Below are 14,740 nucleotides of genomic sequence, written 5' to 3'. Positions count from 1 at the left end.
GAGGAAAGGAGCTAAAGGTGTAGGGAAGGTGTGATACGTAGGGGAAGAACAAAAAGGGAAAAGAAAAAAATGTGAGAGAATGAAAATGTGAATAAAAAGTGTTTGTAGATGGGGAGGGGAGGAGGGGGTGAAGGGAGGGCAGAGGTAAGGGGAAAAAAATGAGAATCAAGACTTGCCATGTAAAGGTACATGATCCCAACAATGAATGTAACTGTACTGTATCCCAATGTACCAATGAATGTAACTGTACTGTATCCCTAAATGTACCAATAAACTCAATAAAAAAAAAAAAAAACACCTATGAGGATAGAACATCCTTCAGCCTAGGCCCTTCCTTCAGTGATGAGCAGGAGATGTAAAATGAATATATCCATATCACCTTACGTCACTGAGATGTGGAGGTTATTTGTTATTTCAGCATAACCCAGCCTATCCACCTCATCCAGGTATTAAAAGATCATCCAATTTGCCCATACAGCAGAGAACAAATGGACGCGACCACTTCAGAAACTCAGTTAGAAACTGCCATGTTCGTTGAATGTCAGAACAAATATCACCATTGTTATTTTGAATAGAAAATTCTCAGCAGTATATACAAATCAGCTTCTTACATACAAATCAGCTTCTTACTGTTATAAATAAGCTGCTGACAATTTTGTGCTTAAAAATTATGTGCATACTTTGTACTACTCCTTAAAAACAAGTTTTCGGCAATGGAATTGCTGATCTAACATGCAGGCAATGGTTAGGACTCTGGTCACATACTCAAATAAACAAATCCCTTCCTTAGAAGTTGCAACAGTTGCAGGGCAAACTAGGAAGTAAATTCTGCTCACACACACACACACACACACACACACACACACACAATCCAGCACATACCTTACCAATAGAAAAATAATCCCCAGCAGAACATATTGAATATACTCTACCATCATGGAAGGGAAAAGGTGGAGAAAACTCAAACAAGTCACATGGCTGGGTGATCATGCTGAGTATGCTTTAGAGTCTGTTTTGTTTTTATAGTACTGAAGACTGAACACAAGACCTTCACACTGAGCTACATCGCCAGGCCTTTTTTATTTTTTATTTTGATTCAAGGTCTCACTAAATTGATAAATTACGCAGGCTAGGCTCAAATTCTTAATCCTACCGCCTCAAACCTCCGGAAGCACTAGTGTTACAAAGGTGCACTACCACGCCCTGCTACTTTAGGTGGCACAAAATGGGAAGGGTCAAAGGTATTTGACCAAATCATACTGCACCAGGAACCCAACAGAGGGAGCTGATGTGCACTGAGACCCAGCCAGCGGCCCCTCATAGTGCCAGGAGCCCGAGCACAGGGCTGTATCCACCCAGCTCACAGGGCAGCTTCTAATTTCACAGATACATTCTATAGACTACCAGCAGCCTTCAAAAGTGGAAAAGGAAAGAATGGAGAGCAATTAGAGGGAGAATGGCAGTACAAACAGCAAGGCCAGCTTTGGCTGACTCCACAGTTCAGGAAAAAGAGACTTAAGAATCCCTAGGTAACCTAAAACAGCAAACTGCACCACTGAAGTAAGAGTTGCATCTGCAAACCCCACCACCACCACCGCCAAAGGCAGATGTCACGCTGGTAATCGCCACTTCCATCTGTCCCAAAGATCTGGTATCTGGCATGCTGACAGTGGCAGGTGTTTTTCTGGGCCTCAAACACCCGCTAACTGACATAAAGAGAGAGAGTGAGTGTCGGATTCTGAGGCTGAGTCCCAACCACCTGAGGGAGCATACAGGAGGTTCTAAAATCCAGCACCAACCAGAGCACAGAAGAGCATGGGCCTTGATGGGAGGAGCCAGCCCTGCGGTGGGAGGAGTCAATCTTGCAGTGGGAGGAGCCAGTGCCTTGCAACCGCACTGCCCTTACCTGTGCTGCAAAGAAGCTCTGCAGTTTCCTTCAGTCTCACTGCATCATCATCCGGTCCATCTGTAAACAGTAACAGGACCTGTTATGAGAAAGAGTGAGGTGAGTGTGGGGAAACCGAGGCAAAACGAAGGAAGGGGTGGGAAGCTGGCAGGAGCAATGGTGAGAGACACGGCGGAGAGGAAATGGAAAAAACATGCTGTGAATTGTGTATTTCTTCAAAATGCAAGAGAATTTTTCTGATTGTCCCCAGGTTTTTGTCTTGTTCTTTTTTAGCTGTTCGTTACTTTATTATACGTTTTTATTTCAACCTCCCCTTTTCCCTGGGATGGAAGAGAATTTGAACTACCTTAGCCTCTTTGCTTAAAATGACTTCCAAAAACTCATACAATATACAACTTTATCATTGAAAAATATCAAAATGTTAATAGTGGCTTGGGAGAAGAGACAAAGAGTTGAAGGGTAGTTATTGTTATTTTTCTGTTACCTATTTTAATGTATTTTCTGTGGTTAAAAGGTATTGCTTTTACTCAGAAATTTTTAATGTAAAACAAATTTATCAAGAAATAAAAATCCAGTGGATGCATGACTGAAGAATAAGCTAAAAGTCACAAAGTTTAACATGAAATATTTTTATCTCTGTGGACTTGGAGGTACATGATTCAGAAAGAGAGGAAGGACCTTGGGTAGGCTCCCCTGAAGCTCTGTGGGCTGTCACTAGAGACATGTATAGCTGCTGACTGGAAAAATAATGAGTGACCATAAGAAAGTAAGGAATCGTAAAACTTCCACTTCGTCTTTGGGATGAATTTATGGCATAGGAAAAATCTGAATCCCTAAACTGTGTGCATTTTGTGACCAAAGACTTTATTCTTTCATCCCTAGTGACATTATTCAGCACAGAGCCTCCGGGGTTTAATAAATAGCTGTTGACTGAATGAAAACACCTCTCTTATTGGTTCTGAGTCTGATTTTCTTCTTTTGTAGGCTAGCCAATAAAGGTCAGTGAAGTTGGAGTTGGCCTTAGTTACAAAACCCCTTTCCACCCTACCCTGCCTGATAGCTCCACGGCATGGGTTCTCAGCAAGTATTACCTTCACATTAGCAGAAAAGGAATGGAGGGCATTATCTCCCAGGGACTACAAAAAGTCTACATCCATATGGTTGCTTGTGGCAGTTTGATTAATCCAGAACTTCTGCATGGTCTCATCACTGTATGTCTCAAAACCTGAGTCAAAGATAAGATGGCCACTGGAGCTAGGAACTAAAGTAGCAGAACTTTGGGTTGATCAGACCAGGAGTACCACAGCTGATGTGAGAGAGCAAGGACAACTGTTGCATCAGCTCTGGCAATGACCTGTGAAGCATTTGCTGAATGTGGTTTGAGGAAAATGAAGTATTTATTCCTACAGACAGATCCATGTTGCATCCTTTGAAAGCAAAAAAAAAAAACTTTGAAAAATAAAGTTAGTCATCTACAACTGCAGAAGTTATCCACTGTCATCCTAGCTGGCCCTGAAAGAAGAATCCCCATGGTCAACCTAAATAATGGTAGTTATTTAAATTTGGGGACTATTCTTTGCACAATGAAAGCTAACTAATAAAAATACATAGTTTTTTACCTCTGTCATTGTAGATCTATTCCCTTGCCTACAATGATTTTTTCAGTCTCTAACTTCAAGCTGATTGATTTATACTACTCCTTCAGGCATCAGTTCAAGTGCCTGTCACACCCTACCCTCTGATCCCTACCCCCACCCCGGTCAGGTTAAATTGATAAAAGTCACTGCATGTCCATTGTGACTTTACCTGACCTTCTCCTGCACTAAACAAGGATCCCTTTAAAGTAGGTACTATCTTATTTTCCCATTGTCTAATACAGATGCTCATTGAATGCTTGACAAATGAGTGAAGAAGAGGCTACAAATGAGTCTTGAGTCTCTTTCAACAATATTTATTTATAACTGTTTCCCTTGCCCCTGGAAGTTTGCTTCCTCACCTATGACCCACACCTATACCTTGTTTCAGGGATATGACAGCATATCAAAAATGGTCAACACTGAATATCACCCTCAAATTTCTCTTTCTTCTGCCTGAAAATTTTCAGCCCTTCCTGGGGAAGCTCTATCTAGGTACACAGTAAGACCATCCACAAGATCCACTGAGGATGCCAAAGCAGATGCTTATAAGAGACATTTGGTTTAGGATCTAGATGAATAAATTAAAATATAACTTATCACACATAAATTGACCACTATCATTAATTATTTCTGAGCAAAAAAATATAATTTAGGACAGCCAAGTAAGCCAGAACACATCGATATTGTCTACTTAAACCTTCTTGGACTAAAACCTTTGACTCAGAATCAGTAAAAACCAAACTGCAGTTTGGGGGAAAATAAATATATAATGGACCATTTTTGAGTTAAAAAAAAAAAGTTCACAGACAGTACCTTAAGATTTCCCAAGGACTGGAAATGCAGGGCTAAACCATGAGTTGTTAATCCTCTAAATGTCATATGCTACGATACCTGGTTAAATAGGCTGCTGGAATTGTTCTCCTTTCATTTAAAATGCCTGGGTTTTGTTTGATTTCTTAAATCTCTAGTTAAAGTTCATGAAAAGGAGCTCCCACATGTGTAAATCCCATTTCTGTATTAGTCTTAATTTCAGAAAAGAGGAACTTCCTTTTATCAATATATCATATTATTCTAACATTTCTAATTTACATTTTCCCTAGTACATTTTTTGATGGATTTATTCTATAACTGACAAATGCACGGAGCAATTTCCTTCTCTGCTAATGGAGAAGGTTGAAATTTGACATGTAATCTCTAAGGCCTTTTTCAGCTTTGTGATTTTAGAATTCTGTAATTAACTAGCTCCTAGCCATTATTAAAATGTCTCATCAACTCCCACAAGAAAGTTAAAGACTGAGGATAAATATAAATCCTAATCCACTACCTGGTGCAAGAGGAACTGAAAAGATAAGCTGTAACTTTACTTCTCTTCTCCTGCCCCAGAATAATGCATGCCTGCATATAAACTAAAAGTAGGACACTGATGCCTGAGGAATCTGAACTACATAATGCAGAACATCCTATGATCTATGCTTAATTATACACATGCATTCTTTTTCAGATGATTTCTAAATTCCCCTAGCATACTGCAAAGAAATAATCATTGTTAGACATACAAGCAAAGACAGTAATGCAATTTTCAGAAAACTGGACTTTAAAGGTTTTCTAGGATGCTAAGATCTCATCCCTGTCTTTCAAAATTAAGTCTAAGCCTCCAAAATAGAGTCTGACCCATGTTAGGCACTAGCTTCTTATAAAAATGCTCCATATGAGTGAATCTGCCTATAGGACCTCAAATGGAATGCATCGCCCACCAGTTAAATGCTCATGGAGTCAGTGCCCTGGCCTCAGGGACCAGCTGACTCCAAGCCTGCTCTGTGTTTTGTTTCTCCTCAGCACAGGAAAGCAGAGCCACCAACCATCCAACCAACCCAATTCTAAATGAGGCCAATGCCCTGGGAGAAAAAGTTACTTCTGGAAAGTCAACAGCTCCAGGGAGAAATAAAGGACAAGGCCAGCAGCATCAGCACCAAGAAAACTCCATAGCTACATAGCTATTGTGAAATACCAAAATGGCATGGGCTTTTACCCAAAAAATGACTCTTTCATGACAAGTTACAGTTGGAGGGAAAAAAAACCCACTTCAGTGCTTGCTATATTGTGTTTAACCAGATGCCACTTTGGGAAGGGGTTAATTGTTTAAAAACGAGCCACAGAGCAACTTCACATCAGGGTTTCTGGTGTTACCCTACCACAGTGACTGTGTGAGAGACAGCCATGTGAGAGTCATGGAGAAGGAGCAGGCTAGACACCAACCCTCTAAAAAATTTAAGCTGAGACTAAGAAGAAGATGGGCCCTTGCTGTGGTGAGAAACCATGCCTGGCATGTGTAGTGTTCAGGGATGGCTGGATCTGAAAGTGCTAGACTATTAAGAAATTCAAGTCCAACAAACCAGCACCTCAAAAAATTATCAAGGATATACTAGAAAAAAATGAAGTTAACAGTGCCAAAATGTCTAATAGAATGAACATACCAGGCAGGGTGAGCAGTTAAATAGAAGGGGGTAAAAGGGGAATCTGCAATAAAAAATGTAATGATGGGGGGAAAAAGTAAATAGTATTCAATAATAATTCTCAATGTGAATAGTCTTAACTGCCAAATCAACAGAAATAGACTGGAAGATAGATATGGAAAATAAACAATATGGTCTTTAATAATCAAAGGGCCACAAAAGAAATCAAAGACAAAATCCAACATCCAGGCTGGGAGATTTAGCTCAGCGGTTCTGCCACCTGCCTCACAAGCACAAGGATCCAAGTTTGATCCCCAATAAAAAAAAAAATTAACATCCATTCATGATAAAAATTCTGAAGAAAATGAGAATAGAAGCAATTCATCTCAATTTGATAAAAGCCATTTATGAAAAACCTATTGCCAACATCATATTAAATGGGAAAAAAATGAAAAGCTTTTCCTCTAAAATCAGGAACAACACAAAGATATCCACTATCACCACTCCTGTTCATTATAGTACTCAATATTGTAGCCAAAGCAATCATGCAAGAGGAAGAAATAGAAAGGACACATATAGGAAATGAAGAAGTCAAACTATTTTATTTGCAGATGACATGATCTTCTGCATAGAGGATCCAAAAATTTTCAGTAGATTCTTATAACTATTAAAAAATTCAACAATGTAGCTGGATACAAAATCAAGAGTGTTCCTGAGCACCAATAATGAACTCAATAGGAAAACAATACCATTCACAATAGAATCAAAAAATTAAGTACTTAGGAAATAAGCTAACCAAGGAACTACAAAACCTCTACAACAAAAACTATAGTACTCTGGGGCCAGGGACTTAGCTCAGCAGTTCGGTGGCCTGCCTTACAAGCGCAAGGACCTGAGTTCAATCACCAGTAACAAAAAAAAAAAAAAAAAAAAAAAAAAGCACTCTGAAAAGGGAGATCAAAGAGGACATCAGAAAATGGAAAGATATTTCCTACTCCTGGGTAAGCAGAAACAATATTGTCAAAATGGCCATACTTCTAAAACTCACATGTAAATTTAATGCAATGTCAAACTATTGACAGCATTCCTCAAGGAACCATAACATCAATCATAAAATTCATATGGAACCAGAAGAGATCCAAATATTTTTAAAAATAAATCCTGGATAAGAAGAGCAAAGCAGGAGAGATCACAATCCTAGCTTTCAGGTTATATTACAAAGATACAATGATAAAAGTAGCATGGGCCACAGGAAGGATGGCCCACATGAGCACCGGCACTGGAGGGGCCTTCTTGGAGAACAATGGCCAGATCCAGACAACAGTGGAGAGCAGAGAGACCATTGTTTTGAGCTCAGAGAGATGGTGCAGTGGTGAGCAGCAGAGAGAGAGGGCCTTTCTGGGGCTTGTTGTTGAAAATTTAAGCCCATCAGGAGAGTGAAGAGAGTCACTGTAATAAAGATACAGTGGACTACAGCAGTTGGTGAGTGGTTGGGATCAGCACCTCCTACCAGAACTCAGACTTGCTGTGAGTGAGGTACAGCTAAAACCTGAAGCAGAACCGTGCAGAGTTCAACCCCACAGGACATTAGGGAGCTCAATTCTGGCCTTGAAGCCAGAAACAAGCCTTAATCTCAGTGGACCCTGACTGGCTCACTGAGATTAAGTGATTTGGATCTTCACACTGCTGCTCACATTGTCTACCTTGACAGCAGAAACATGCCTTGAAGGGGACTTCTTTCTTTTTCTTTCTTTTCTTTTCTTCTCTCTTCCTCTTTTTCTCTTCTCTTCTTCTTCTTCTTCTTGTTCTTCTTCTTCTTGTTGTTGTTCTTCTTCTTCTGCTTCTGCTTCTGCTTCTGCTTCTGCTGCTGGGGCTGCTGCTGCTTCCTTTCTCTCCTTTCTTCTTCCTGTTTTCTCCTATCTTGATTATTCTCATTTCTATAAGAGTGGGAATATAGTTTCTAGTTTTCCTGTTGCCTTCAGTTTGTTCTGTTATTGTTTTTGTTCCTTCCTTCTCTCTTTCCTCTTGTCTTCACCAGTTTCCCAGAAAGGATCTTCCTGTGTCCTCTAGCCCTCCTTCTAACCTTTTCCTCTCCTATTGCTCTATCTCCCCCGCCCCCCCACTCCTTCAAATCTTCTTCCCAGAGGGTAAATTCACTATACTAAAGGGCTTATTTATTGCAAAAATATTCGTGTTGGTCCTTGATTTTTATATATAAGCACAAGTCTAGTTCATGTGGTTAAAGGTAACAGATTCAGAGTTACCACAATTTAGGGCCAGGGATTTAGCTCAGTGGTGCTACTCCCTGCCTTGCAAGCACAACGTCCTGAGTTTCATCAACGGTACAAAAAAAAGTTACCACAATTTGTCATTTTCTAAGCTATGTTTGATGCTATTATTGATGCTGATTATAGTATTTTGGCCAATGTGACATGATTTTTCTAGTCAGCTATCCTTCCTGGTGTACAAAAACTGAGATTACATAAAGGTCATTACAGACTCAAAACCCACTACCAGTGATACCTGGAAGATACTTCTGAGAAGTATTCATTACCTAAGGGTTCTAAATACTAGCAATAAAGATTCTTGCAATAAGCAATATACAACTATCAACCCAGGAACTAAACCAAAATCATCAACAACCAAAAAATTAGAATGAGAAGACACCAAAATAAGATGCAAACCCAGATGTCCAGTTCACAAAGGCAAATCCAGGGAGTAACTAGTTGAAACAATCAAAAATCAACCACTTGGACTCTCTGAACTAAGGACAAGGAAGTAACAAAACAGATGAATGAAGCTCTAGAAAAAAATCAGAGCAGAAAAAATTCCCCATATAACTACAGAGATGGTGACCAGAATGAAAGGAATGCTTAGTGAATCTAGGACAGATACAGATAAGAAAATATAGCACCTCAGGAACATAATGGAAACCATAAACACTGATCATAGGAAAGAAATGGAAAAAAAATAACAGAATAGAAAAAAAAATTGCCAGCTATTTCTCAGAGGACTAATATCTAGAATACATGAAGAACTGCAAAGTGGGGCCAGGGATTTAGGCTCAGTGGTTCCGCTGCATGCCTCACAAGCACAAGGACCCAAGTTCAATCCCTGATACCAAAAAAAAAAAAAACTGCAAATAATTAGACCCCCCCCAAAGTAAAATATCCAATCAAAAAATGGGCAACTGAAATGAACAGACACTTCTCAAAAGAATAAGTACAAATGGCCAATAAAAACATTTTTAACTCTTCAACATCTTAGGCCATTAAAGAAATGCAAATTATAATGACACTGAGATTCCATCTTACTCCCCGAAAACAAACAGCTATTATCAGGAAATCAAATACTAACAAATTCTGGTGAGGCTGCACAGAACAAGGAACGTTTCTTCTGCCTTATTGGTGAGAATGTAAATTAGTACCACCATTATGGAAATTCTTCAAAATACTAAAAATAGAAATTCCAGTTGATGCAGCTATCCCCCTTCTAGGTATCTTCCCAAAGAGTAAAAAAAAAAAATTATATTACAGTGATACATGCATACCCATTTTTATAGCAACACAATTCATAATAGCTAACTCCTGGAAACAGCCTATGTGTCCATCGACATGAATGAATAAAGAAAATATGGTATTTATACATAATATAATACTACTGTGTCATAAAGAAGTTTAAACTTAGGCAATTTGTAGGAAAATGGATGCATCTTGAGACCATAATGTTAAGAGCAATAAATCAGATATGCAAGAATAAATATTGTATGGTTTCTCTTATATGGGAAATCCAAACTATAAAGAGCAAAATAAAAGATAGATAATAGGGGGCTAGATCTTTTACAAATGCAAAGGGGACCAACTGATGCAGGGATGGGGTAGAAAGAGAAGGGGAAAGAGATGAAAAAATAATTAAGATCTGTTATATACAATCTACCAACTCTGCATAAGGAATATAATGCATTAAGTACTGCAAATGTGTACTAATAAAAAATAAAAATTGAAAAAAGCTTCCTATAAGTACATAATGATTAGTGCTTGAACATTTTACCCCCAAACTACTGTAGAATTCAAACATTTTCTAAAATTTCCTATTAGTATCTCTTATCCTCTCTCTCCCCTGTGTTTCTTATGTGGAAATTGGGTGTCCTAATATTATACTTCACATGGACTTAATGTGAATATTAGATGAATATATAACATCTAATCCATTAGAAACAGTGCTACAGCCGGGCATGGTGGCACACGCCTGTAATCCCAGCACTCGGAGGCCGAGGCAGGAGGATCAATCGCTGTGAGTTCGAGACCAACCTGGGCTATATAGTGAGTTCCAGTTCAGTCTCAACTACATAGTGAGACCTTGTCTCAAAAAAAAAAAACAAAAAGAAAGAAAGGAAGGAAGGAAGAAAGAAAGAAAAATGGTGCTACATACACAGTGGGAAAACCAAGTAAAAATTTGATTCTTTCCCCATCTGGACCCCTGCCTTTAGAGTTCCAGTGACATGGTATACAATATGCAATTGCTTATGTTGTGATTTCTAAAAATATCCTAATCAATAAGAGGACTTTGTAAGAAACACTGTGTGTTATACCAGACTTCTGGTGAGCAATCCAGTAAGAGAGAAGCCAAGATAGTGCATGTCCAAGCACATATCCCATCTCCATATAGAAAGGGAAATGTCAGAGGGCCTTGTGAAGAGACACACAACTAAGAGCAAAGAGGCAGGCAGCTCTCTGTCCTCTTTTTTTTAGCAAAAAAAAAAAAAGTATTAAAATGTCCACGTTCATTTGAACATTTATATATGTAGAGGCAAATGACTAAGTGATTTCCCATGTATATAGTATATTTTGTAAGAGTACTGGGCTTTCTGGGTTCCATTACACATTCTTCTATATGACTCTACACTATATTATACAATGTTATGCCATGCCATGATGTTTATTAACATTGCAGGCTTTACCCTGCTGTTCTATGCTTTTTTTGTGCTTCTCTGATCCCCCTAATCAAAGCATAAAGTTAGGACCCACAGGATCTGCATTATCTCAGAGCTTGAAAGAAATGAAGACTCCTACCCCTGACCTACTGAATCAGAATTTGCATTTTAACAGGCTCCCCAGATTATTGAAACACAAGTTTAAATGTTATTACACTCTACCACACTATACCAAAAGGAACTATAGTGCATTATTTAGTATACACAGGCTCTGGAATTAAACTGTCTCAATTTTAAATCTCAGCTCTGCCAATAACCCAGTTTTGCTATGATTTGGTTTATTTTTCATTTGTAAAGCAGTACCTATGTCACAGAGTTATACAAAGATTAAATGTTTTAATAAACTGAGTGAGATGGCCCATGTCTGTGATCTTAGCTACCTGGGAGACAAGAGGATAAGAAGTTTAAAGCCAGCTTAGGCAACTTAGTGAGACATTCTCAAAATAAAATATAAAAGGATCTGAAACTCTCACCACTCTTATTCTATACAGTTCTTGAAATTTTAGCAGGAGAAATTAGGCAAGGGAAAGAAATGAAAGGGACACAAATAGGAAAGGAAGAAGTTAAACTATCCTTATTTGCAGAAAATATGATTCTATACTTAAAAGATCCTAAAGACTCCACCAAAAGACTTTCATAGCTGATAAATTAAGTCAGCAAAGTAACAAGGTATAAAATCAACATTTAAAAATCAATAGCTTTTCTATACACCAATAAAGGGCTAGCTGAGAAAGAAATTAGGAAAACAATTCTATTCAAAATAGCTCTTTTTAAAAAATACCAGGGATCACTCTAACCAAGGAGGCACAAGACCTCTGCAATGAAAATTTCAGCCACTGAAGAAAGATATTGAGGAACAGCAGAAGATGGAAAAGCCTCCTATGTTCATGTGTTGGCAAAACTGATGTTAGTAAATGGCCACAGATCTATAGGTTTAATTAAAACCCCATCAAAATATCAAGGAAATTCTTCACAGAACTAGAAAAAACAATCCTAAAATTCATATGGAAACACAAAATACCCAGAATAGTAAAAGCTATCCTAAGCAAAAAGAGAAAGGCTAAAGGCATCACAATATCCTATTTCAAATTATACTACAAAGCCATAATAACAAAAATAGCAAGATACTGGCACCAAAATAGACACATAGACCAACTGAACAGAATAGAGGACACAGAAACAAATCCATCTCATTCTTAACAAAGGAGCCAATGAGCCGGGTGTGGTGGAGCACACCTGTAATCCCAGCACTCTGGAGGCTGAGGCAGGAGGATCGTTGTGAGTTTGAGACCAGCCTGGTCTACATAGTGAGTTCCAGGTCAGTCTCAACTACATAGTGAGACCCTGTCTCAAAAAACCAAAAAAAAAAAAAAAAAAAAGGAGCCAAAAATATTCATTGGAGAAAAGACAGCTTTTTAACCAAATGATACTGGGAAAATTGGATGACCACTTGTTAAAAAAATAATAATAAACTTGATTCTTATTTTCCTGTACAAAAATTAATTCAAAATGCATGAAAGAACTGAAATGTTGAAACTGCTAAAAGAAAATATAGGTGAATGTTTATAGCGGCACAGTTTGTAATAGCTAAATCTTGGAAACAGCCCATTTGCCCATCAGTTGGAAACTGGATAAAGATGTGGTTTTTCTATAAAATGAAATATTACTCAGCGATAAAGAATGAGAAAATAGACTCATTCATAGGACAATGGATACATACTGAGGATATACTCCTAGGTGAAATAAATAAATCACACAAGTGTAAATACCAATAATTTCTCTGGTGTGAATAAACTGCAATAATACGTAAGATCCTAATAAGATTGCTGACATTGTGAAATGGGAAGAAAGGAGCTAAAGGTGTAGGGAAGGCAGGATGGGTAGGGGAAGGGTAATAAGGGAAAAGAAAAAAATGTGAGATAATGAAAAGATGGAAATAAAGTGTTTGTAGATGGGGAGGGGAGGAGGGGGTGAAGGGAGGGCAGGGACAAGGGGAAAAAATGAGAACCAAGACTTGTCATGTAGAGGTACAAGATCCCAACAATGAATGTAACTGTACTGTATCCCTAAAATGTACCAATAAACTCAAAGGTGAAAAAAAATATAGGTGAAACACTTGAAGCCATAGGCACAGGTAAGGACTTCCTAATAGCACATAAAATAATAACAAGAATCAACAAATGTGACCATATCAAATCACATACTCTGAACAGTGAGGGAAACAAGTAACAGAGTGAAGAGACAGCCTACAGGATGGGATAAAATATCTATATCCAGAATATATAAAGAACTCAAAAAACTTGACACCAAAGAAATCAGCCCAATCAAGAAGTGGGCAAATTAACTGAACAGAAACTTCTCAAAAGAAGTACAAATGGCCAAAACTATATGCAAAAACGTTTCAACATCTTCAGTCATTAGGGAACTATAAATCAAAACTACATTGGGATTCGTCTCAGTCAGAGTGTTGATACAAAATCAACAATGCCAGCAAAGATTCACGGAAAAAAAAAACCCTTCTAAACTGCTAGTTAGAATGTAAATTAGTAGAGACATTATGGAAATCAGTGCAGAGGTTCATCTAAAAACTAAAAATAGAGCTACTATTGGATCCAGCTGTACCACTCCTTGGTATGTAACCTAAGGAATTAAAGTCAGCATGCTATAGGGACCTGCACAGTTTTGTTTATTGCAGCACAATCCACAATAGCCAAGATATGAAACCAACCTAGATGCCTATCAACAAAGTAATGGATAAAAAAGTGTTATATATACACAATGGAATATTATTCAGTCATAAAGAAGAACATAATTTTGTCATTTGCGAGAAAATGAATGGATCTGGAGATCACGTTGAACAAAATAAGTCAGACTCAGACAAATACCATATGTTCTCCCCCGTGTGTGAAATCTAAAAAAAGATGACATGAAAGAAGATATTATTAGACAAGAGGAAGGAATAAGTGGGAGAGAAAGGAGGATGAAAGGAAGAATAATGGAAGGCTGGATATGATCAAAATACAGTAACACAGTGGTGCCTCAGTACATGGACACCTTTGTATGAAAAGAATTTGGTTTACAAACAAAAGCAGTTAGCAAAATTTTGTTTTTGTTTGCTAACTATCCATCAGGTGACAAACATAACTGTAGCCATCTTTCCCACATGAACACAAATGTCTTTTCCAGAATCATGGAATTAATTAAGTTCATAAACCAAGGCACCACTATATATTATACACATCAAAACCAAATACTTTATAAAATTAATAGCACTAATAATAAAAGGAAAAAATAAAAATAGCAAATCACAATGAGATATCACCTCATATCTACTAATATAGCTATCATCAAAATGATGATGATAAAAATAATATAAACAGAAAACAAGTGAGGATAAAGTTTTGGTGATAGAGTTGAGAAGTGGAGTGCCCAGAGTTCAATCCCCAGTACAGTAAGTCCCTGACTTAGGAACATTCAAGTTGCAAACTTTCACAGCTAGAAATAGACCTTGCATTACAAACATTCATAGATGCGAACAAATCGCAGAAATAGCTCGTGTGTCTGCCGGACGCTATCACAGTTGTGCTGCTGTGTGCTTATTATAAAGTCCATGTATTTGTAGTATATTTGTGTCAAAAGTGTATAAGACTCACTATGTTAGACTTATGAAAGAATCTAATTTATGAACTTTCTCCCAGAATGGAACTCATTAGTAAGTCAGGGACTTCCTGTCAAAAAAAAAAAAAAAAAA

General features: G+C 37.9%; 1 pseudogene; it reads right to left on the bottom strand.

Annotated features, from left to right (window-relative positions):
• Positions 1-14,740, bottom strand: part of LOC109118099 — a 30,757-nt pseudogene that overhangs the window by 11,882 nt on the left and 4,135 nt on the right.

This window comes from Fukomys damarensis, unplaced genomic scaffold, assembly GCF_012274545.1.
Source record: "Fukomys damarensis isolate Sample0158 unplaced genomic scaffold, DMR_v1.0_HiC HiC_scaffold_37, whole genome shotgun sequence".
Lineage (NCBI taxonomy): Eukaryota > Metazoa > Chordata > Mammalia > Rodentia > Bathyergidae > Fukomys > Fukomys damarensis.
This window is presented reverse-complemented; position numbering and strand designations above follow the sequence as displayed.